The following is a 25,479-nucleotide window of genomic DNA, read 5'->3' on the forward strand; positions in this document are numbered from 1 at the left end:
GACCCAAGCTGGTGTCCTTGGAACACCACAGTTTTGTGTGGTTCTGCGGTGAGATTTGCTTCAGCTTTTAAAACCTGTTTAGAAGTTCTTTGACAGTCTGAAATCTGAGCGCTTTACCATTTTTAGTCGTCTTTATTGGATGTAAGTGGTCTTCCCGTGCGATATTCACCACTCAGATGAAATCTTCAAAGTGTATACACACCCTGGATACTGGGGAAGACACCGGTCTGTGCACAGATAGATGGGGAGTTAAAATTTATGCTATCTGAGGCGCAATATGAGCGGGGATTAACAGGGAGATGAAAAGGAGTTGTCAGACCACGCAGGCTAATGCAGAAATTTGAGCAACTTGAACAAATGTTACTGGTTGTGAATATTGTCAGCCAGAAACTGAATACCTGCTTAGGGTTTGATAACTTTGAATAGCCTTTGAATAGCCCTTACTCTTTTGTGAGCTTTTGGGGGCCGCAAGATAGAATCAGAAACCTTATATTATAGAGTTCAAAAAATACAAATAAAAACCTGTGAGTGCTGCCAGCTCAAAAAGCTTTTGGAACCTGTGGTCTACAGGGAGACCTCTTAGTAGAGATAACACACAAGAATTTCTGTCTTCCCTGCATTATTTTTCTTTGTGAAAGTTAGATGTTTTTTTCCGTATGGAAAATAATGCTGTATTTTGGACCTGTATATGGAAGGAAAGGTCGTCTTTAACCACTTGAAGAATGAAAAAGGGGAAGCAGCTAGTAGAACAAATGTCAAGTATTTCTTTTTCCCACTTCATTTTATCTGCACAATAGGAAGTTTTAGAAGCCTTTGGAATTTTGTCTGTTCCTGTCCTTGCCAGGCATGGCACTCGGGTCACGCAGGTGAAATTTGCCTGCGAGGTAGCGGAGGTTGTGCTTTGCCAGCTGCCTCCCGCTGAACATCATAGTGGCAGTGGCTGGTAAGAGGTGAGGCAAGGTTACGGCTCCTTTGTGTTTAATGTTTGTTTTCTCTTAACTACCTTTTGTGGAGTTGTTTTGAGCCCCTGCCAAAGTTCAGCGTGTTTGAGCGCTTTCTAAATCATTTTTGATTGTTTTAAGTGCGGCTCATTGGTGTCTGCTCTACTTCAGGTTTCAAGTGCTGCGTCCTGATTTACTAAGAGCAAGTCAGAGCTGCCTTAGATGAGAAGGGGATGCAGTTGAAATAGTGTGCGAGAGCCTAAGTAAATGTGCTGCAGATAAATACAGTAAGAGGCAAGCTTGGTCTTAGTTTGTCGCATGTGGCTAATCATTCATTTTAAACAGTGTTGCGTTGCAGTGTAACAAAATAATGATGCTCTCTTTACCATAACCCATTTGTGTTCTGGGGTAACTAATTTAGGATTATTGAGTTTGCTCCAGTCAGTAAGATCACAGGAGATGAAGACTCTCTCAGTGACCAGATCTATCTTGCCTGTATTTAATTACCTGCGAGTTGGAAGTCTGGCTCACCTACCTGCTCGGGCTCCTGCTGTAGACAGTGGATAGAGGTCACCCCAGAGAGCAATTCCTCCCTGATACTTCCCTTGACTGACTCTAAAGCAAACTTCAGTGTGGCTTTTGAAAGCCAGCTCCTTCACACAACTGTCTGCTTATGAGCTTTTACGTTACTGCCAAAGACACTGTGATGCAGATCTGCGTGGCCTAGCGCAGCGTACAAAAGACCTTCATTACCTAGAGGAACCTTTTCTTTTTTTCCTGCATTAGACCAGACTGGAGGAGAGAGATTTCTTTGTACAAGGTTTGTTCCTGGAAAGGACCAGAAGAGGTTGGGATTAGGATAACCGATCACTTGAAGGTTTCTCAAGTATCTAAAGTCCAAGCAGCATCAGATTATCAAAATTTGACAGAAGATGCTGAAATAGGTTAATCTTTTAACTGTAGCAACAGCAAACCAAAGTAGAAAATAATGAAACTGTCAATCAGTCCAGACTAATGAGTGCAAGGCTAGTGACTAATGAGTATGCAACTACAGAGGGAATATCTTCCAGAGTAATTCTTCTACAGGGAAGAGTGCAGGCATCCTTCTCCAGTATTTAAAATGCAAATATTAAACTACCGTATCATGAGTAGAAGCAGGCTCTATTTTCTGAGCGCGGCAGAGAGGAAATGTTATGCAAAATTGATGTGTATATGTTAATGTTATTTCAATATAAACACTATTTTGACATTTTTACTGGGATTTGTATATTCAATATTGAAAGGGTTTCATTATTTAAATAATTCATTTTGTCTTTACTGTATGTAAGGACAACATCAGAGGCACCTTTCTTCTAGCTTTGCTAAAACTATCTTCATCCTTGTTAAGGTTCAGAATGCTTCAAGAAGTATTTTCCTGTTTTGCTGGCAGGTAGTGGCTTTGGGTTTTCTTGTTTTGTGTGTGTTCTGGTTGTTTTGTTTGGTTTGTTTAACTAGGATTGGGTGGTATGAAGGCAGATGTTCCAAGTTACGTTTTCTGGAGGTCAGAGTGGGACTGGGTCAACACAGACAGTGCCTGGTATTTCTGAAAAACAAAGATGGGGAGAAAAAGTCAAGCTGATGCTTAAGAAGAGCTTATCCACTTTCTCCTTTTTAACAAATTAATTTTTCTGTGACCTTTTTTCCTCTGTGTTTAACTTTCTTTTAAAATGTGATAGTTCCCAGGGGGTGTCACATCTGCTTTTTTTTCCTTTTCTGTTAAACCTTTTAAGCACCTAGCAAAGCTGCTTCTCAGTTTCTTTCAGGTTTGTGGCGCTAAATTGTGTTGCGGGCACCAAAAGCTGGTAGAATAGAGTCAGTCACGTGGTTAAGATTTTGGAAAAAACTAACCCTATGCTGTGGGTTGAACTTGGCTTGAGAGCACTTCTGTGCTCTGCGGGTGCCTGAGCATGGCCCAGGCTGCCCAGAGAGGCTGTGGGGTCTCCTCCATGGGGATCTTCAAAACCCACCTGGACGTGGCCCTGGGCAGCCTGCTCTGGGTGGCCCTGCTTGGGCAGGGGTTGGGCCTGGAGGGCCCCAGAGGGCCCTGCCGGCCTCAACCCTTCCACGATTCTGTGAAAACTGTGGTGTAAATACTTCACTGCGAAACCCTGGGGTTTGCACCTCGGTTAAGGTTCCGTATTCATTTTACTGAGCTGAGCGGTGTGTGTGGTGCACAGTGAGCCATCCGGGTCAGCGGCGTGCTGGTGAGGGCCAGGAGGAAGCAGACGCTGTTCCAGGCTGTATGTGTATGTGTACAAGGCACAGGGAAATACTAGTGCTGCGATAAAAGATGTTAGGGCCTCACGTGGAGTATCGTACTTACAGAAGTACAGTAACCATTAAAAGGACTGGAGAGGAGCATGGGTCTAGAAAAGAGGGCCCAGGAGGTCAGAGAAGAACTTAAGCTGTTTTCCTCGGGGAGTAAGGACACAAAGGAGGGACTGTGCCTCTAGAGTAAAAAGGGAAAGGGAGAAGAAAAACTGCTCTCTGCCCTCCGGGAAGAGATAAGATCATCATGATGTTTGTTGTACAAAGGGGTTTTAGAAGGTCGGAGGGAGTTCTGGTGAGTGCAGTCAGGCCCTGGAATGGACTCCTCCTGTGCGAGGTCTCTGGCTGTGCGAGGTCTCTGGTGGGTCTGGCAGCTCCTGGTTTTTACCCGGTAGATACCGGCGCCCACCTTCTGCAGAAGTCAAAGTTCAGTAGGAACCAAAAACTGCAGTCATCTCCAGAAGACAGCAGCAGTTGCCAGCCCCTCTGGAGCATGAGGTATGTCTTTGAGAGGCAGGATTTCTCATTTCTCATTGGAGAGAGAACATGGAGAACAAAAACCCTGTAATGGGGTGGAATTACAGCGATTTCAATCAGAATTTTTGTGTGTAAATGAAATAGGCTAATATTTGTATTGGCAAGTTGCAGTCTCAATATAACATTATATATATAACAAAATGATGACAATTGGTAGTTTCTCATTCATAATGTGTTCATTTTCTTTTTATTTAACAGGGCTCTCTCAAGTCATATTTTGGTACTTGGATATGTGCTCACCCTGCTTTATTAATTGCCATCCCTGGGATGGCAAGGCTGGAGCATTACAGAACTTCCTCAGTGCTGCTTTATTTGGCCTGGTAATGGCTGTGTTGTAGTGGCACGAGGCATCTTTCTTCCACTGGAGCTGGACTTGGAGCTGATCTGGTGTCGTTGGCTGATTGCTGTTCAGAGATGAGAGGGAGAAGCTGAACCTCAGCTACCTCTGTGGCGCTGCCTAGGGAGGCTTTGCAGCCCAAGTCCTTTCTCTTCTTGCAAGGGAAAGGGGAAATCTTGTTTTGTGTTGATATTTGATACTCTGTTCACTGATTGTACCCTAAAAGCAGTTGTTTATGCTGCTACTAAATTTCCAATAGCAATTCAGGAAAAGAACATAACCCTTCTTCCTTAATTTCCCGTACAGTTTTTCTTATATTTGCACGTCAGGTGTGGTACGCACTCCCATCTGTAGTTTTATAAGACCAGATGCAAGAAACCTTCCACTTGTAGCAAGTCTGAATTGAATGAAATAAAGGAAACAGTACAGCCTGAATGAATACAGGGTTAGAAGAAAAGCTTAATATTGTAAAGCGTATAGATGCTAGAACTAAACCAGCAGAATTTTAAGACAGGTAAAGAAGCTGGTGTTGCTTAACGTGGGGTGATACATTGTGAGTTTAGAACTGAAGTTGGAGTCTTGGATATTTAAAGCTTTATGTCACACAGTGCTGGGCCTCCCTAAGGACCCAGTCCCTCATCAGATGAGAAGGATCAGTCTGTAAGCTTTCAGCACTATGCCTTGTGTTTTTATAGTGAACATAACTCTTACAAAGATCCCTTCCTTAAAAACCAACCCTGTGGGCTGCCTACGGCATCTGGTACCATTTCTGTTCCGTCAGGTGAAGATTTAGCTGTCAAGACCCATTCCTCTACCAGCTGTGCCAAGTCCTGCTTCCAGCAGTGGGTTTTGCTGTGCTTTGCTGATGCTGGAGAAGGGAGAGTGTCCCTGAGAGTGCAGTCTTAAGGGTGCAAATGTGCCTTTTGGCTTTTTGGTGCGATGAAATACAACTTTGTACAGAGGGAATGGTGATCTCACTAGCCTCAGCTCCTAGAATAGCACTCTGCGCTTAAGACTCCCATGATGTGGTTTTTCTCTGATGTAGTTGTTCATTTTCCCTACAAGTTACAGCCAGAGTGCACTGGTTCTGAAGATCCCAAAAGGTCAAAGTCTTTGCTTTCCTAATTCCACCCCCAAACACATTTTTTTTTCTTTTCCCTCCCCATTATTTCTTCAGTGAACCCCAATTTCTGTCAGGGACTGTTTTGGTTTCCTTCCTTCTCCTTTGGATTTGGAAACATGGATTCTCAGTGCCTCCAGTTTCTGGTTTTGTTTTTCCAGTTATCTCTGAAAACTGAAGGCAGGAATCTGTACTTGTTCCTCCTCTGCTGTCTCAAGGGTGGCCTGGGAGCATTTCCTTATTTCTTGTAGGGAGCGAAATTGCCTTTAAGGTGTACAACAAAGTGTCAGCCAGTATTCAGGTGTTGCTGGGGTTAGCAGAGAGAAAGATATGCACGGTTAAAAATAATATGGGAGCTTTTGTGATGTCTTATGTGGTTTTCTGTAGTGTTTTTAGAATCATTTGACTTTACAGGATCAAGGAATCGGAGCCTTTCTGTGTTGACAAAGGATGCAGAGATACGTTAGGTCTCTGTAGTCATTGAGTTCATGCTGTGAACATGATTTTTTTTTTTAAAGCTTACAGCTGATTCATTTTCCCCCTAAGACTACTATTAATACTATTAATTAATACTATTAAATTCATTTGAAAAGTGAAGTTTTGGTGGTTAATGACTCACTTCAGTACGTGTGTGATTATTGCTTTTTTTGCACTTGTGTTTTGCTTTAAAGCTATTTAGAAATCTTTTATTTTAAGCTTATTATTTCAAGCTTATATTATTTTCAGTGCATTAAGTGTTTTAAAATGGACTTTTTTCAGTTTATGGAACAATAAGAATTGAATGAAGTTTAGAAGGTAACAATATATTTTTACTAATGATGTTTTATTAATCTACTTCATTTACAGGAAGTGTTCATCGGTCAAAATTTGCTTACCTCAGCAGAGACAAAAAATTAATGGGCAAAAGTGCAGTCTGTAGGTAGGTAGCTATTTTTAGTGCACTTAAGGCTCTTCAAGGAGAATCCTATTCGAAGGGAGTGGGATAGCCATCAAAACATAACATTTTGCTCTTTAAAATATTCAGGCGGTGGATTGAACGAGGAGGTGTTGAAGGAAGTAACTTGGAAGTGTATTAACAAGTGCAACACCTTTATAATGAGATTTTATTTAAGGAATGGAATGGTGTGTGCGGGTGAGAGAGAGAAATTGAAACAACTATGTTTACTTTTCATATATGCTTTTAAAAATGCTACAAATACTTTTCTTCAGATTTACAAGGTGTTCTTTCTGACAGTTTTTCCAAAGTTGAATGTAACTTCACAAAGTTCTGAAGGGATTGGGCATGGACATCTGTATTTTTAGTGACTGGTGTCCTGCTACATTTAATGCATCAAAATTCAGTACAATAGTAGTTACACTTGAGTAAATTCTTTTCTTTTACAGTATTCTGTAATCATAATAAAAATGAGTCAAGGTTCCATGTTTGTAACGTTGCAGCAGTACTGCGGGGTAGGTGAGTTCTGTACTTGGACATATGGGTCACAATTGGAATTTATTTTATTTTTTATTTTAAAAAATCTCCTTGTGTAAGGTTTTCATATTAATATAGTATGCTCTGTAAGTGGATATTTTTTAGCATCCCTAGTGTTCCTTCAGCTGAACTGGAAAAGACTAAAACATCCCATAAACCAACTTTTTGTTGTTTATCCTGAAATGTATGCTAACTGCATAGGCTATTTTAGGATAGAATTGCATTTAATTCAGTACATCTGTCTTCGGAGATGGGAAGGTCAGTCTTACCACTTTTTCTGTTGTCTCTTGAGATCACCGAGTTAAAAAGTCAGTGCTTTCAGTTTGTTATTGGAAGTCACGTATCAGGATGCTAGATAATGTGGCCAGTTTCCATGTTTATGACCTAAGAAGTAGAGAAGAAAAGAACAACTGTTTCTAAGCAGGTGTTGTGCCATGCAAAAAGTAGAATTTGTTGAATTGCTCTGAGTTGGGAAAGAATTTCAGCAGATTGCAGATTGTAAGCTGATTAGAGCCTACAGTTTATTGGGGGAAAAAATGAACGTGGTATAAAGATGCAAAGCTAAAAACGTACGAGTTAGCTTCTGGGTTTTGCCAAATACCAAGTGAAAGGAGAATGGGCACATTCCCAGTGACATGTCATGACATGTTTAAGACTCATTAAAATAAGATGAGCATGTAAGAGTCAGTAAACCTCAAAACCAGCTTGTTTTTGTGATTACTTTGTTTTACATTTTGGCACATACATGTTTGAATTTAATGCTGTACCGCGGAAAGTCCCAGAAGTCATTTTGAGGATTTTTTTTTTTTCTTCCATTTGCCGTGGGTTGTTTGTTATGCTCAGCTAGCCTTCAGTTCTGGGATCTGAATTTGGCCGCGGGCTTCCCTCCTGCGTGCTCCTAGCTTTTGTCCCAGCATTACAAACAGGTTGGGAAAAAGTTATGCTTGGCCCAGGTTGGTTTCTTCTGCCTTGGAATAGCTTATCAGTGTGTTGTTTGTGCTTCCGAGGCACTCTCTGGGTTGTTTTGCCTTTCCTAAAGCCAAGCTGGGATGTGTAGTTAGCCTCCCCATCAGAGAGCATGCCTTTTCACAAGTAGCTTCTGAGACTTGCTTGAAAAAAGCTGAGGCTGAAGCAGCTGTAGCATGGGATTACAGTTCCTTATCCAGGTGAGGGCTCTGTTTTGTCAGTCAGCATTTAAGGTACAACAGAGCATGCAGGTTGGTAACCAGAAGTGTGGAAGTGGCAGTTCAAGGTACCCGTGGTGTCGTGAAGACGAGACCCATCCTGACTTAACCGCCACGGTAAGGAAGACAGGTGGCTTGCCTTCTTTGTGAATTTTCTTGCTCTGAATCCAGCAATAGAATCACTTCTAGTCAGAAGTTGTTGAGATGGATACAGCCATCAGGGCATGGGGATTAAGGACTGGTAGAGCTTGTGTGCTCCTCCTCATGTGATTCAGGAGTGGCTGCTCAGCCCTACTTATTTAAATTTGGGCTAGATCTGATGCTTTATGAAGTAGTACCAGACAGACCTGTTTTGAAATACTGGATTCATAGATGGAAAGTCATTAATTCACTGTGTGCAATCTTCAGCTCTATTCTTTCTGTAGCGTTAACATGATTTTGTCTTGTTAAAGAAACCTGCTTTAGTTGTGCGCTCTTCTCTTCCTGTTCTTTTCCAGTCTAATGTTTTTGATGACAAGGGCTTTTACAGAATCCTCTCCTAGAAGGCTGTATACAATGTATGTTTTGTTTCCCATAAAAGTAGATATTTTAGAGCAGAACTTAAAACAGAGGGATGTTTTTTATGAGAATGTTTTCAAATGTGGATTTTTATTTGAATTAAGTCATTGAGAACAAATCTATGGCTTTGAAGAATGAGGTAGTAATATTTCAGAGACACTGATTTAGAGGATATAATAGTCCATATGAATACATGCTGGGGTAGGGAGAGAAACAAACTGTAAAATTCAACTTTCATATAAGGGACATGATAAAAGTTAATAGCTTTTTACAGAAAGAAACTGGGGAATGTAGAGAGCTCTACAACGAGCTGTTCTCATGGAACAGCACACCTGCTCATCTCTTGATGAGAAGGAATTAGCAGGTATCATCAGTACAGAGTGATAGATCAGATAAGAAATGCTAGAAGTCACTAAGTTCCTAAAGGAACTCATCTTTTCTGTATTTTTCCTGAATTTTTAAGTTAAACCCTGTCTTTTCTTCCCTTGAAATCTGTTGGATCAATTTAAATAATTGAGATTTGAAAAGACTTTTTCCTCTGAAAGGCATCAGAATTGTGGTAAGAAGGCTATTAAACTGTAAAACAGTAATAAAAAGAGGAAGACAAGGACCAAGGGCTGCACTTCATACCCAGAAAGTAAGAAGCTTAAGCAGCTTCATTTCAATCTTTTGTCAGTTAATTTGACTATGGACTTTACAAGAAGTCTAGAAACATGAATGCTTAGGGGATACAGAGAGTTCTTTTAAAGTTCAGAGCCATAACATACTAAAAATCTGTTGGATTATTTTGTTCCAAAGTAACCATGAAGTAAAAGCTTTCTACTTAAAAGAAAATATTCAGTCCTTCATTTTTTTCTGCTTTACTAGGCCAATGCCCAAACCAGCTATCAAAGCGTTTAATCTAAAGCTTAGCAAATTTATCTCCTTAAAAAAAAAAAAGCCACAAACCTTCAAAGCACGTCTCTCTTCTCCGCATGTTCTTCGTGGTGTGCTGACAGATTCTGTTCTTTTAGGACTGTTTTCTTTTAGCAGGTTTATTTTAGTACCTGAAGCACAAATTAACTGGTACTGGTCAATATTTTGAGTTCTTCCAGTTGAAATTTCAGACTGAGGGTTTGCAGTTTATTGAGAAGCATGAAGGCTAGCAGCTAAGATCTTTTAGGATCCTTTATAGACTGTTGTTGCCCTTTTCCCATGCAGGGGCACTTGGACAGGTAAGGAAGAGGAGACGTGAGGGTGCTGCGGGGCAGTTTGTGCCCTGCGGAGTGAAAGCGGTGCCTGAAGCGATAGCCACCCGCGGCTCGTCTCCTGCTCCTGTTCCAGGGATCCTCGTGCCAGCCGCAGGCAGGGTTGGACAGGATGTGTAGCAAACCCTGTGCGGATTTCAGTGCATCCCGACAGGAATAAACTGTGAATTTAAGTTGCTGCTCATACTCTGCAACTTGTCAGCAGCCCCTGAGGAAGGGGCTTGATGAAAATACGATACAGCTTCTTAGCAGTTAAGGTAATGTAAATGGGGGCTGTGCTGTTACATTGTCCTGCCCCATTCGTTACGGTGTGGTGTTCTGCAGCCATCTAGCAGAGCCAAATCACAATTTCATGAGTTGGCCAAGAGCAGGACAATGACACTAGGCCTGCTGCTGTGAAACCTTTCACCAGGTGAAAATCCTGCTCAGTGGTGCTGGTGATGATTCACAGTGCAGTGAATCTTTAATTAAAAATAAATAAATAAAATCTTTCTATGCAGCCCCTCAAATGTAAGAACAGTTCAATAATTGCGTAGAAGGCTTCTGTTGCTTCAAAATCCCAAAAGCTTGCATCAAATTTTTGTAACTTCAGACTGTAGCAGGTCACGGTTATGCATTTGTATCCGCCCAGCTGACTTGCTATCGCTTAAGAGCTGATTTTGGAACACCCTAAACAACATTCCTATCCTCCAACAGTGCTTCTCAGTCTGAAGTAAACTGCTTTTGACCAACCATCAGTAGCAAATCTGTTCTTCCTCGTTCTGCTTTCAAAGCTTTCATCAGGTGTTCAGTTCAGTGAGCCGTCTGGACTTTGCAGTTGTTTAACAAAATTCTCACCGGTGCCTTAGAAGCAGTGAGATCTAACTTGTTCCTTCTAGGAATCTACAAATTTGGAGGCAAAGGGTTTGCCTGCAACAGAATTTGCTTGAGAATTGTATACCTTCAGATTCCAATAAATTGTTTGTGAGTCTGATTTCTTTTTTCCTGCCTTTCACTTAAATGTGGGTGATCCAGCAATCTTGCTATCTTTTTTTCTCCTGTTAATGAGCTTTAGGCTTTTGATGTAACATGTATATCCAGACAATATAAGGAATGTTGTGTTTTTTTAACTATTTTATTCTTACCTGCATACATTAAAAGTAGAGCTGTTTCTAAATTAGCTTTCTGAAGATAAACTCTGTGCAGCAAAGAACAGAACTAGAAAACCACTTTGTTTATGATCAGGCCTTGGCAGTTGTAAATTCTGCGCAGTGCTTCTCTATAGGCTGTTTATGTATGCTGCCTCCAGGAGCATTTTTCGTTGTAGCAGTGAGCATTTGGATGACTTCCTTTTCAAAAAGGGGGGGAAGGGTTAACAAAAGTGGCAAAGAATACGCTTAATGAACAATGCAGTACAAAAGGACGGCACCACAGAGATTCAAAGTCAAGTTTTTTAAAATTATGACAGCAGCGAAGGGGATGAAAAACAAAGAATGCTCCAGTATTTGTGAATGCTTTTGCCGCCTCTAGATTTTGGGAGCTAATTATTGTACACTCCCTGTTGTTGAAAGGAGCTGTATTATGTGGCTGATGGTTTGTTTAATTTAGGAATAGTTACATTACCAATTTGTGTAACTTGTAACTGCCTCCAGTTACCAGCATATAGATTCCTGATGAAATATATCACCTTTTGTATTTTTACTAGCCTGATGCTCAGAGGAGATATATTGTTGCCTTTGAAGTATTAATTTGGATTTTGAGTGCAAATCTTAATTTCTTTTTTATATTTAATACATAGATAAATTGGATGGAGTTCTCTGAAATTATTCTACAGTCTGAAATGTGGCAAGTAAATTATTCGTTCTCCATCCAATTATCTTTCCTGAAGGAGATTTAATGCTGGAACCGTGTCTCTTTTTAAAAGCAAAACTTTTAAAATTCCTGCTTCAACACTGTGCAGGGTGGAGGGGAAGGATTGGGTCATTTGAGAAGCAAAAACGTCTTCCAGGATTTGGCTGACCCTGAGAAGACTTGAAAGAATTTGGCATCAGATTGCGGTGTCATAATTTAAATTCTTGCATTTTGCCCCTTCTGCAATACTGGGAAAATGGATTGAGACTAAAAATGATTTGAGTGCTTTGCTATTGCAACTCTAGATGAAGGTGTAATAATACTGCTGGCCAGGAATAAATTTTGAATTTTATGAAACCAGATGTAGGGAAAGAAAAACTGAAAGTTGAGGGCTTGCTTTTGCAAACGCTTCACTGAAGACAAAACTTTCATTGTGAGCAGGACTACACATCTGAGTAGAAGGCTGAGTGGTCCTATTTTCAGTAAAGCACTTTTTTTTTTTCTTTAATCAGAGCAGAATAGCAGGAAGTGCTGTATTGTTGCTGGTTTTACCAGGCTGTTGAGGCACTGAACATTGCCATCTTGTCTTAGTGCTCGAAATACGTGTGGCACTGCTTTCAGAGACGCTGGGAGGAAGGTACGAGATGCAGGGGACATCCCATGTCTGGGACTTGGGCCAGGTCTAAGCAGCATTTGCAGTCTGAGCTCAGAGTGCCAATTTGGGGTAGCTCTGTTTTAAAATGTTGTGGCATAAAGTCTGTCACTCTAAAGGAGAATTGCTTTAGAATGAAAAATGACATGTTATTTCAGTTTTTGGTATTTGAACGCTTTACAGTGCACACTGAGCCAAGGTTTTACAGTATGGCAGTCTGACTGAAGTCCACCTGCTTAAATGAGGGAGCGCAACAGCTAATTAATTCATTTCTTGACAACCGTAATGGTGAACAGAGTGATTGAATAGGTTTAAATTAAACACGTGGAAGATTAGTAAATGCACCTCTCATGCCTTTCTACTTGACTACTTTCTTAATTTTGCTTGGTGCTTGTATTTGTTTTGACATGCTAGGGGTCTCACCGAGTCTGTAATTTCTCTCTTCCAGTGTGGAACAGTATCTGACTCCGCAAATTCTTTCTGGAAAGCACTTAATGCTTTAAAAATTAAAAAAATAAAAAATCAGCACACAATTGCAGTTCAGCAAGTTAAAGTGTAAAACAAGTCTGCTACTTTTTCACTATCTTTAAAATAAATTCAGTAATTCTTTTGATTTTTGCTTGTGTCCTTGTTCTTTAGATATGGTGTAAAAACATCAGAGTTGTTTTGTGATACTTTATTTTATGGCTGAACCCTGCACAGTCGTAATCACAACACAGCCTGGCTTTGTAGCCAGAAGGTTACAAGAAACAGGCCCTGGAATATTTTAAGAAACCTGCTTCCTAAAGCAACTTAATGCTTTCATTTAAAAATAAAGTAAAATACCCCTGTCCTTTGGTTAACTTTGCATTTTTGGGTTTCCCCTGAAGAGTCACAGACTCCCTTAGGTATATTTTAGGACGTGCTAAAAAGACATACATGCTTTTAACTTTAACCTGCCTGTGCTCTTGGGAAAGGTGTCTGCCTTTGCAGAGTGCGCCTTTATTGTGCGTGTGGTGTCTGGAGAAGGGGTGTCGCTGAGAAGCAAGTATGTTGCCAGGAAGCTGTGGCAGCTCGTAAATATTTTGTCTTCAAAAATTCAATATATTAAACATTCTTAATGTTTTGAATTTTCCAGTTGTATTTTAAGGTAAGACAAGATGTTTGATGTGTTCTGTGTGCAGAGTGATTTTTTTTTTTTTTTTTTTTGGCCAGAATATTTTGAGGTATTTCTCTGATGACCAAACCAAAAGAAACACTTTCTTAAAATTGAATATAAAATAAAAACAGTGGCATTACCTTTTTCTTGACGATGCTTCAAACAGGTGGTCTGCAGCTTACCTTCATACTGTATATGTGAATGTACTGCTAGGTATCTTTTAAAACTAGCTGTGCTCTTTTGAGTTGTCCTGTATATATTGTGATCCCTAAACTACAACAATATATATATATATTTTTTTTTTCCTGGCAAAAACTAGAGTGATAATGGGCCTAGTTCTGAATTACTGCATGTCAACAAACTCCATCCAACTAATAAAAGGGGATGGAGGGGGGGAGAAAAACACCAGTGGAGTATCAATAGTAATCATGATCTGCATCTTACTGTATAGCACTTAACTGTAGGAAATATTTAGGGAGCTAGGGCTTATTTCAAATACAATGTTTAAACCTGAAAGCTTTGGCTGTGTCCCGGAAGGAATAGGTAGGCAGTACTGCTTTTTAAACAAGTTAGCAGATAAAAAGTCAAAGGTTCCTGTTCCTTCATCTCTTATTCTTCTCCCACGACAGAAGATTTAGATGTTTGTGTCACATCATATATCTTAAGGATATGACCCAATTTTGAATTACCTCAAACTCTGTTTTTTTTCTCTGTTTATAAACTTTGTCTTTGATATATAATGCAAAAGTTTTTAAATAGTAAATGAACTAACAAAAGATAGCGGCCAGTTAGCAGATGTAGACTACCTAATGATAGTTATTGTAAGATACAGAACTTGATAAGCCTTAATATATTACAGAAGCATGGGTTTAGAAAGTTTATCAATCTTTGGTTTTGGCTTCAACTGAGTAGGGTGTGTAGAAACTGCTAAGAAATACTGCTGGAAGTGCATGACTTTACAGTAGTGACTGTGCAGAGAAAGCTGGCATATGAAAGCCTAGCAGATGAAATGATAGCCGCTTGGCTCAGATGTGATGCAAGAGACCACATCAGGATATTAAGAGAAAGGGGAAGAACATTTTCCCAGTGGCACGGAGCGGGTGCTTACTGACAGGCGTATCAGTGCTGTCCTCCTAACCCCAGAGTCGCTTCTCAGCTCAGCTGTGGTATCAGCAACTATCTTCCCTTGGCTGTGAGCCACAGCTGACATGAGTTTCCTCCTCGTCCCCTCGTGTCTCCGCACTCCTCTGCCCTGCCAGTGCTGTTGCTGCTGGTCTTCTTCACTGTTTGTCCCCTGGATGCCTCTCACACTTCTGAGTGTTGTTTTTCTCTCTGCTCACCACCAACTTTCTCTTGGGAAAGTTTCACATTTGGCAAATAGAAGAAATTTAGCAAAGGTTTTGGAGGCAGTGGGGTATAGTTTACATGTGAATTAAAGAGTTTTTAATTGTACAAAACTATCAAGGTGTTAGGCTGTCAGTACACAAACTGTTGTTTGTATAGCGTGCCACTTTTACTTGAAGTTATCTTATTTTAACCATGTCTTACCATTTTGGAGACTTACATGTGTGTTTGTATATATATATTTAATTAGATTTAATGTTACACTTGGCTGGTATGTAAATAAGTGCATATATGTTTAAAAGGGAAGGTATAATGAAGCTGACATTAATTTGTGGGGTAACACACAGCTATCTGTTTTGAAGCACTGAAAAGTGGACGGTCTGTTTGCAGTGAAGTTGGCCATCAAGTAGGTACCTATCTTCTGCAGGGCAAACGGCTTTTCTCGCTCTCAGTAAGTTGTACTTGTAGACGGCTGGCTTCCAGAACATCGATGGACTCTTGCGAAGAGTATCGGATGTTAACATGCTACTCAGAGTGGATATAATACTGAAAAACTGTTAGCACCTTCTTTTAGTATAAAATCAATGCTGCACATTAGTCCCACAAGGATTTTCTTACAACTTTTGGGGACTAATTCTAATCAGGTGCAATGTAGAAACCTTCAATGAAACCTTCATATCATTTCTGTCGTACTGGGAGCAATTATCTGTGCTTCTTAAGTGGAACATTAGTGAGAGCAATTGGGCAACTTGGACTGGGTTAGCACCCGGGTCGTTTTCTGGGGTAAGCTCTTGGTCCATGTCTGCATCATCTGAGTTGTCTGTTTGTAGAAAAAGGCATTGACTGGGTAGAGTGACACTAAACTTCTTTGTGTTGGTACTGAAGCTGTAACTGTTAGGGAAGACCTTTTCATGTGGCGGGACCTCTTTATAGTGAAGCAGAAGTCCAACCTAAGATGTTAGAATTCAGATCTGGCTTACTGCCTGTCTCATCGTTCCTTAACCTGCTTAATTCTAGTTACAGGCGTGCCTTTGTCCCTTGAGTTCTTTTTCCTTTTGCATGCCCACACACAGACCATGGAACATGTACTAGTTAAGTGAATGTCCTGTTTCAGTGCATCCTGGCAGAGGAGGAATACAGTAACAAGAGCATTGTTACTGTGGGTACTTCAACAGCGGGCTGGCATTTCCCTGTTGAAATACCCTGTTTTCAGTTGCTTATGCAAATTGCAATTTTTTTTCGTGATGAAATGTCTTTGTTCCCAACACCTCCTTTACCTCCTTGTCTTGCACCACCTCCCCGCTTGAGTTTTCAGCTGATGTTACTTAAATTGTTATATAACTAGTTCTAACACTAATTTCATTTCATGAGTGAGCAGTGTGCTATGTCAACAAAATGGGCAAGCTGCATCTTGGGATGCTTTAAACACGGCAGAGCAGGGTCAGAAGAGGTGACTCTCCTGCTGCGTTTAGTGTTGGTGTGGCCTCATCTTGAATGCTGTGTGCTGTCTGGGCTCCATAATATAAAAAGGGTGTTGAGGTGCCTGAAAGCCTTTAAGAAGAGTTCCAAGCCTTTGAGAAGAGCTTGGTGTGATTATTTTTTTTTTAAAGGGTTCATTTCTCCAGTTATCTGAATTATGTATGCTCTACTTTTCTGTGTAAGAAATTACTATTTTCTAAAAGTTTGCTGTTTTTGGCTGCTAAAGGAAAATGAATGGGAACACGTTGAGATTAGAAGAGAGCAGACTGAGGGCAGGTAGTGGTTGAGGTGGCATGTTTTGGAAGGAAAACTATAAGGCAGGGAAAGAAAGGCAAATTCCAAACTCTGAACTGTAAGAGTAGACTGAAATACGCTGCCGAAGTGATGCTGTGAAAATGTGTTGGGGTACAGCACTTGGATATTGCAATTACTAACAGGAGAGAAATACCATTGAAAACTTAGTGGTTGTTTGTCTCCTTAGAAGTGGGCCTAAGGACATATGTGGGCCTGAGGGACAAGACCACACATTCAACAGTTTTATTTTGTTCATCTAGCTGCAGGTGTCCCATGGATAAATTGAGATCCCGCAGTTAAGGCTCAGAATACTTAGGCCCTGTTTGAACACCTTACTGCTGGCATTTTTTAATTCTTGATTATATATTTTGATTTTGGTCGACAGCAAAATGCGTGTAAGTCAGCAGCGTGCCCTGGCAGCCAGGAGGGCCAACCGCACCCTGGGGTGCATCAGGCCCAGCACTGCCAGCCGGCGAGGGAAGGGATTGTCCCGCTCTGCTCCGCGCTGGGCGGCCGCACCTCCAGCACTGTGAGTGCTTTGGGTGCCACAGTGTAAGGAGGGCATAAAACCATTAGAGAGTGTCCAAAGGAGGGCTACAAAGATGGTGCAGGGTCTAGAGAGGAAGACCATGAGGAGCAGCTGAGGTCCCTGGGTTTGTTCAGCCCAGAGCAGAGCAGGCTGAGGGGAGGCCTCATGGCGGCCTGCAGCTCCCTCACGAGGGGAGCGGAGGGGCAGGCGCTGAGCTCTGCTCTCCGGGGACAGCGACAGGACCCGAGGGAACAGCATGGAGCTGGGACAGGGGAGGGTCAGGCTGGGGGATAGGGAAAGGTTCTGCACCCAGAGGGTGGTCGGGCACTGGGACAGGATGCTTCTCAGCATCATCCCCCTTATGCAAAAAAACAAACAAACAAAAAACCAATTCCTCCCCCCTCACCCTCTCCCCAGTCTCCCCAAATAAACAGCAACAAACTGGGGTCTGCGTAGTGACAGAATGAATTGGTGTGTGATTCCTGATACAGCTTAAAGAGTTGACTCTCAAGAGCTAACATTTGGGGGTTGTTTCTTCAGTATGTTCTGGCATTTGACAAATGAGTAACCTTAAGTCAAGAAGCAGCCAAAAAGACAGGAACTGTGAATCATCTGAGGAAGGTAAATATTATTCCAGGTTTGCACATCAAGAGCAGTGACTCTGCTACCCACACCTGTCTGAGTTCTTTGGAGTTTGGTGGGCTGAAGGGTGCACAGCCAGGAAGTCTGAGCTCACTGCTGTCCTGCTGGCAGCAGGCACTTACACTTCAGTCTGACTTTGCTGCTCTGTCACAGGATTGTCATTCATTTAGGTGGCCTCTAACTACCTATATTTGGATAAAGGCTACACTTTTTTTTTATTTCAGTGGTGTGGTTTCCCCCCCACACCTTCTTAGGGAGGAGTTACAGTATACTTGCCGTGACACCATGGGATGCTCATGGCTGAATACAGGTGTTTTATGTATATCTGTACCTACTCTGCTTCTTTCCAAGTTGATTGGACTTGTGCAAGTTCTAAAGTAAAGGTGCTTTGGCTACCATGGCAAGTGTAGTTGGAAGCACCTTAGGACTGAAACTGAACTAGCTTGAAGCACATAAAGCTTGGTAAGTGAGAGAAACTAGTGTTTTTTTGTTGTTGTTGTTTGTTTTTTTCTTTAATCAGAATTCTGAATACAGAAACTGTACTTTTATGTATTAGTTCTGAGTTTTGTAATGTTTAAGAAAATGATGTATTCCAACTTATTTGAGGACTGGAGGAAAGAATAGGATTTAGTTATTTCTAAAGAATTTACTTCAGTAGCTTATTTCTTAATCTTTTAAAGTTGGGCTTTATCATTATGTATGCCCTATTAAGGGACTCTTTAGGGTACATCTGAGGGGATCTAGAACTTCCAAATGGGTAAAGTATCTTTTTCTGACTTTTTTTTTTTTAATAGAAAGTCAAGCCCGGGCATAAAACTTGAGATAGAATTCAAAGAGAGAAACTTGCTGAATTGGAGGATGTCTTCAATCTGTTATAAAAAGCTGATTTCTGAAGTACAGCAAAAGTTGTTTGTGTATACAGCAGAATACTGTAAAGCTCTAACGCAGTCCATGTAACAACATGAAGCATTCAATTGTGAAATCAATTTTTAGTCGAAACTGCAAGCACTTCTTAACCAGTGCATTTCTGAATTACATCGTGGGACAAATTTAAGATTATTGAACACAAGAAAGGGTGAAGTAATTCTGATGTCTTCCAATGAGAATTTTTCTTATGGCTGGAGTTCAAATACCAGTAGAAAGAAACTCAAATAATAAGCTTTGAGGGGCTAGAAGTGCTACTGTAGAAATACAGTTGTTATGAGAATATTTGAAGCAAATGTGATTATCTTTCCATAACTCAGGTGATGCTATGATTTTGCACTGTTTCATGACCTCAGTAATTTTTTTTGGCATTTTGATTAGCACAGTACTCTTCCTATTAAAAAAGCGATTGTTCCTGGTCTGGCTAGGCTGAAAGACTCAGGTGACCTGTAAACGGAAACTGAGATATAGTTCTTAAAAATTATTTTTATTTGCAAACTTGGCAGCTGAATTTCTCCTTTTTGAGACTGGCTCAATTTCATATTAAAAAATTACCATGGACGTATTTACTGAATAGTTTTCTAGAAATTCAGCTTTGTATATCAGTTCCTTCTTTTTTTTTGTTTGTTGGGGTCTGTTTTCCCCTGACAGCATAGGTACTTCAGAAGCTTGTTTACTGAATTTAATTTTGCTTAAGTTTGGTTTCTTAGCATATCTGATTTCAGATCAGATGGTATTCCCGGGGAAAAAAAAAAATCAAAAAATAAATGTGATGCACACAATGCACATTTAAAAGCCGATAGCTTTCTTGATGGGCCATCAACTGAAAGCGTACTTTAAAAGCTGAAAAAAATAACCCACAAAATTAGCTCAATTTATAAATAGTATGTCTGTGAGGGTTATGTAAGTAGGTAACAGTATGCTGGTATGTAATTTTTTTTATTTTTTAAAAAAAAAAGGTTCTTGCTGTTTTTCTCTGCATGCATACTTAGAATAACACTGAAGTTGACTTCTATCACCCAGCACATAGGATACTTAAGTTACTGGCACAATTGTCACTTCCTTCAAAATTATCATTTTTATGGCAATGCATTTAAGTTGAAGGGCATTTCACAGTCAAGTGTAGAGTACTTCTGGCTTAATATTGTAAAACGTTATGTTAAATCCAGCCTAGAGCCAATCTTAGTCTTAAATGGTCTGTAAATACTCCAAGGGACTGGAAGCATCAGGAAGAGAGAAAGTGGGTAAATGTACTCATATTTTATACAGTCTGTTGAAGATGATATATTGGTTTAGTTTTTTCTTGTTGCTGGCTAAGTAACACCAGGTTTATAATATCAGACAAGTAACCACTGTCCCTGATTGATTGACAAAATCCTTAAAATGTTTCTTCAGCAGATGATCCAGCTGCATGTTCTGCAGTGTGTGTGTGGGTGTGTGCCCTGTTAGAACTTAGAACCATGGAATCATAATTAAGGTTGGAAAAGCCCTCCAAGATCATCTGGTCCAACCACCCCCCTTCCACCACTGTCACCCACCGAACCATGTCCCAAAGCACCACGTCCAACCTTTCCTTGAACACCCCCAGGGACGATGACTCCACCACCTCCGTGGGCAACCCGTCCCTGTGCCAACCCATGACTTCATTGCAATGTCTACAGAGGGACACGCTACTGCTTCTGCTTGGGTCACTTTGCTAAATAAGGTAGAATGAGTTGGGCAGCTTCTGGCTTTCTCTCTGTGGTTGATCCAGAGTGCTAGTTCATTTGCTCTTCTTTTGCTGGCTACCTTTCACATCTTTGAAATATCTTTTCTATGTTTGGATTCTGTTGAATGTCTTGTTCAAAGATTATTTCCTGGCCTGTGTCTTCTTCTCGTGAGTACACCTCGTTGATCAGATCCATAAGAAGTATCCACACAGCTTAGGGAACAGTCATAGCCCCAACCACTGCTGGCTTCTTGCATCTTCCAAATCCTGTGCTTGTGGTGAGTGGGAGCAGAACCTGCTCCCAGAATGGACATGGTGTCAACCATATTAAGAAACCAAATGGGGCTTCTTACGATCTAAATTTTCAAGTTTTAGTAATTTAGGTGATGATTATTTTATTTTAATGAGGGATAGTTTCTGTTGTTCTTCCTGCTATGTTGTTTTGTTTCGGGAGAGTTTCAAAATGTTCGTTTCATAGTAGTTAAGCATGGTTAAAGGTTTAAAACGGTTAGCTTGTAGGTCTTTGTCAGGGGAATGTCTGTGGCTTTGCTGTGGCTTGTTTGATGTTAGTGACTTTTGCACTTAACTGACATAGTTTGCATACAGCACGGATTCGCAGTTTTAGAGTAGCTTTTGAAAGCATTACTGCTCTCCCTGAACACTGGGAAAACTAGCTTTTAGATGTCTGTTCTTGGGAATGCGAGTGGAGGATAGTTTGTAATCATAACTAAATGTCCTTCATTTCTTTCATGCTCTTGAGTTTCTGCATAGAAGTTGCTGTGCGTGTCATCTGGTATATTGTTTCCGTTCTGAAAGGAAAAGCCATGTGGTGTTTTAAGGAGGCAGGTTGTATCTCCAAGTACTTAAGGCAGCCTGTAAATGAAAGTTGTTTTATGGCGGCTGATTTCTATGGAGTTCAGTGAATTAAAAAAAAAAATCAACTATATGACACACAAACTACGACACTATTCTAGAAGCTATCCAACCTTCTGATTTCTTTGGTAGACTTGTTTCTCAGTTGTGTTGTGGTGGTCTTCATTTCAGTTTTCCATATTTCTGGGATTTTAACTTATCTAACTATTTTGAAGTTAAAAGAAGATAAAAGCAGTGATGAAGATGGACAAAAGCCATGTTTTACTATTGTATTCTTACAGTGAGTACAGATCTGTGCTAGTACGAAGTTCATTAGAGTTCATTCAAAAACTGTTTATGCCAAGTTGATAGTACAGAGCTGTTATCTGAAGGGTAACCATGGTGTAAGCATTGAGCGTGCTCTGGTAGAGGTTGTAAGTCACCTTGGAGAAATGGAGAGGCTGGGGTTGTGAAATTACACAGGGAACAAAGTGTCCCAACTTCAGGTTTTGTTTTTCTTGCATCCTGAAAATGAAAAGTATTTTTTTTATTTGTACTTGTGTAAGTTTTTTTAATAGCCATAACACGTCCCACTGAAGGGTTGGGATTTGAGGCTGCATCAAGCAAGCTGGCAGTTCATATTCTATTGTAGAACTGTTCCCCTTTGTGCCAAATTGGAATTATCTTTGACACTGAGAAGTAGGTTCATAAATGATAGCAGCTTTTCCTATAAATAAGTTTTATGCTGTCTTGCAAAAATACCAACTGGTGGAATTCCAAATTCCGTGTTTTGACTTAAGTTGCAGATGGGTTTGGTGGTTACCATTGTGTGACTTGTGAATTAACACTTGCATTTCGCTGAAAGGCTCGTTGAGGCTTTCTTTTGTAGCTGCTTCAGATAGGCAGGTATGTTACCTTACCTGAAAACACTGATTTGTAACAGGAAATAAAAATAGAGTGAACTACTGACTTGGCTTGCTAAAAGCAAAACAGCAACATCAGATGCCCTAGGCTGGAGGGTGGTGGAAGCTGCCGAACATCGTACAGAGACTGTAACTTGTAATGGCTCTCTGGCATAATGGTAGCGTGCATGCTGGCAATACCTAGTCATCTGAGGAGCAGCACAGAGTGCCCATACTCCTAAAATGGTTTATTTTTAAAATTTGTATTATCTTGAAATTTTCAGCTCTTATAATGAGGAGCTTTATCAGTTGTAACTCAATGATCAATTTTCCTGCTCTGTGCAAAATTAAAAATATTCATTCTCCGGGGGGATTTTATAGTATCCTCTTACTTTTGACTTTCCTGTGTTGATGTCGTGAGCGAGCTGTCCTTGGGCACTACCTATATAACACTGCGAAGCAGCAGTGTAATTAGTTTTCATGTTTTAAAATGATAATATATTTGCTTCAAGCTGCTAAAGTAATGTCGTATGCAATCATAGCATTATTTTAAAGATGATTGTAAAGATCTTTCTGCAGCTTAAGAAAAAAAAATAAGTAATTTTTCCTTAGACAAATTCTGTGCCAATAATGTAGCTGAGGTTATTGCTAACAAACAAGTTTTTGGGTGTGCTGAAGTACGCTGTACTAGAGTGTTTCTTGAAATCTGATTTCATTTTCATTTTTTACTTCTGTTCACTGTCAGAGTAGCATAGAAATACACATCGTTGGTGGTAGTGTGTTATGTGCTCATCTGAAGGGTAGAGGTCAATGGCAGCGGCAAACTTCTCATTAGATGCTTTTAGTTCACCCCTAATGGTTAGTGGTAGGAAATGGTCCACAGAAGTATTTAAAGGTCTTGTTGGGTTTGGGTCTGCATTTTGGCTGGTTAGCATTGACTTGAAGCTACGAATAATATAGTGGAGGACAAACTGATGGCAGTGTACAATTTGTACACTTTATTTATAGTGAGTGGTTGCTCTGTCCGTGTGCTCTGTGCGATGGAGGACCAGTTCCCTGAGTAGAATAGAAGTGGTCTTGTTGTGAGATTGTAAGAGATGTTCACGGAATTAAGCCAAGTAGATAGGAGTTATTTACTTAATAAAATGTCATGCAGCTGGAGTACCACTTCTGTAAGGTGGTGTTAGCATAAATATGAGTGTGTGTACGTTCCTGTGTGTGAATGAAGGACTGATTGCTGGGCGAGAGCTGACTGCTGCCTCACCTCATCCTTCCAGACCCTGGGAAGGTACCAAAACTGACATCACTGTTACTTTCAAAGTGATCCAAAATGTGTTTTAAAGTGCTTCACGAACTTTGCTAGTGTTTTCTTTTGTAGCTGATTGGATGTTGATCTATCAACCTGTAATAAAAAGAAGCGGTAGTCTTGGTACACGAGGAGGCTGCCTGGTGGCTGCTTGTCAGCAGAAGGAAGCAGCCAAGTTCCAGCTGGGCGTCTGTCCCATTTGTTATCAGACCTGCTTAGGAACAGTGCTGCGGGAGCCTTTTCTCAATATCCGCGGGCACACTTGGAGCATGACGGATTAATGAGCACAGGAACGAGTGCTGGAGTAAGTCAGTGTGGGCAGGGAGATGCCAACTGCTGGTTTGGCAACGCTGTCGCTGTCGTTGCATAAACCCCCTGTAACACTATAAACGCCTGCACGGGAGAGGTGCTCTTACCCAGTTAGCCAGCCGTTTGCTGTCACCAGCTGCTCCTGGGAGGCAGATAGATGGGCTGTTAGCCCTCGCCTACAAGCAAGCCCCAGTTAAGCGGGGTGCGTGTGGCAGCTGCAGCATCAGCCTGGGACCCTGGGTGCTGCTGGAGGGCTGGCTGTGCTGTGCCACGTCCCAGGAATAGCGGGAGCAGCTCGAGGCCCGTGCACAGCCACTGCACCTGGCAGCCTTGAACAACGTGATCACTTACAAAAGGGCCGCTGGTGCCCTCAAAAAGTTAGGGGTCTTACCTGGTGTTTGAAGGACTCCAGAGCAGCCGGCTGCAGCGCAGTGTTGCGGGCAGGGTTCCTTTGGGCTTCCCCCGTCCCCTCAGATGCATCCTAGTAACATTGCTCTGCTCTCTGCCGTTTGTCAGGGTGCCTGGGTTAGTAGAAGTAGGGGTCGCCAATAAAACCAGCGGTATTTAATCTATCTGTTAAAAGCTTTCTTCTCTTTTAATAACCATGCACGTGGAAGACTCCATGTTAGTATCAGTGTGTTCCATCAGTCTTCTGGGCATAATCTTGATTAGTTTTTGGGCCACTTTCTTATACAATTATCAGTATGGACCATAATCATTCAGACATTTTTAATTTGGGGCAGAGTGTTACAACATCTCCCAGCTTTTCAACTTGTAGACTTCATCTGCTGGCATACCAGCTTTCTTGTGGCAGCTTTAAGCATATTTTGAGACTCAAAGCTCTCTGACCTTACCCACTGACTCAGAAATCTTTACTGTGTGTAGCCAGCCATGTGCAAACCTCTGCAGAAATGAGACCAGAAGCTGTACAGGGGCAAAGACAGTTCTTGTTTCCCCATGTATAACTCCTGTACTGTTCTTCGCAGTTATGCATTTTGGTTGTACCTTAGGGTGTATGCTTCAGTGACTTGCTTTCAGTCACAAGTTTTAAAATACACAATACAAAAATAAACAAAATAATACAAAAATAAAATACACAATACAAAAAATATAAGTACATTTTTTATGATGAAAGGATGTATTTACAAGAGAAGGCTACTTGGCAAAAAAAAAAAAAAATCTCTTATCCCAGGTATTGTTAAGAGTACTGGAAAATTCGTAGGGACTTGTGCGAACCCGCATTTTTACCTTTTCAAAAGCTGTAGTTGGCTGATAAGCTGAGCTTCTCATCATTGCTAGGGGATAGCTTCACCAAAACATTTCATTATCGTTCTTACGGTGGTGAAAGCCAGCTACTCTTCTCTCCGCACTTTACTCAGGCAGAGCAAAGGACAAGATAATCCCCTTAGCCTGTTAAATGCTCCATTCCAGCTGGTAGGTGATAATTGCATTGTAAGGGGATCAGCATAGTGGGATATGCTTATAGTGTAATGAAAGCTTCCCTATAAGTGTGAAAGTCAGCTGGATACATTCAAGCAGTTTGGGACTTCACATTTGTATTTTATGGTGTTGACAAAAATGTGCAAGTTCCATCTGGAGAAGATGCACGGTACCTTTACTTGCCTTTACATGTGTTTAATATATTACATATTTTTTCTGGAGACATCACTAGTCTAAATAACTGAAAATCTGGTGTAGGAATAGTGGAATAGGCTCTTGTTTAGCTGAACGATTTAGAGAATCTCTGTGATCACAGCCACACTGCATGCATCTGAAGTGTTTGCGCTTACTCAGAAGTGCTGTGACTCTGAAATCGCGGGGATAAGTTGTTAATAGTGTAGGAGCGCTCCTGTTATCAAACACTGCCT

General features: G+C 40.9%; 1 protein-coding gene across 1 annotated transcript in view; it reads left to right on the forward strand.

Moving 5' to 3' along the window:
- The first annotated feature begins 6,088 nt into the window (after positions 1-6,088).
- Positions 6,089-25,479, forward strand: part of CNOT2 (CCR4-NOT transcription complex subunit 2) — a 60,055-nt gene continuing 40,664 nt past the window's right edge. The window contains exon 1 of the mRNA XM_035335599.1: positions 6,089-6,161. The gene's annotated coding sequence lies outside the window, so the exon portion shown is untranslated. The remainder of the gene's footprint in view (positions 6,162-25,479) is intronic.

The sequence above is a fragment of the Oxyura jamaicensis genome, chromosome 1, assembly GCF_011077185.1.
Source record: "Oxyura jamaicensis isolate SHBP4307 breed ruddy duck chromosome 1, BPBGC_Ojam_1.0, whole genome shotgun sequence".
NCBI classification, from domain to species: Eukaryota; Metazoa; Chordata; class Aves; order Anseriformes; family Anatidae; genus Oxyura; species Oxyura jamaicensis.